This window comes from Petaurus breviceps, unplaced genomic scaffold (genome assembly GCF_028583685.1).
Source record: "Petaurus breviceps papuanus isolate PSGF00001 unplaced genomic scaffold, PetGlider_PUasm1.0 76, whole genome shotgun sequence".
Lineage (NCBI taxonomy): Eukaryota > Metazoa > Chordata > Mammalia > Diprotodontia > Petauridae > Petaurus > Petaurus breviceps.
Window position 1 is genome coordinate 39,805,455 of NW_027186473.1, and position 304 is coordinate 39,805,758.

The 304-nt window shown below is 31.6% G+C and overlaps 1 protein-coding gene across 2 annotated transcripts in view; it reads right to left on the bottom strand.

Annotated features, from left to right (window-relative positions):
- PCDH18 (protocadherin 18) overlaps positions 1-304 on the bottom strand; it is a 15,535-nt gene that overhangs the window by 9,069 nt on the left and 6,162 nt on the right. The window lies entirely within an intron of this gene.

The window sequence follows — 304 nt, forward strand, 5'->3', positions numbered from 1 at the left end:
CCTTACCCTTTGCTTTAGTATCAGAAGCCAATTATTTGTGTTTTCATTTCATAGTATTTTCCAGGACTGAGGACAATATATTAAATATTGTTGCACCTCATTTTCTTCACTTTCAAGTAAAATTGTATCTAAATGAATTTTACATTTTAAAAATTTTCCAAAAAAAAATTCAAAGGATATGCACTAATTCTCTGGGTCCTTTATAAAGTCATTTGTGACATAGTTCTAGATTAGAGATTTTTAATCTGGAGTTAAGGGAGAGAGAGAGAAAGAGAGAGAGAGAGAGAGAGAGAGAGAGAGAGAG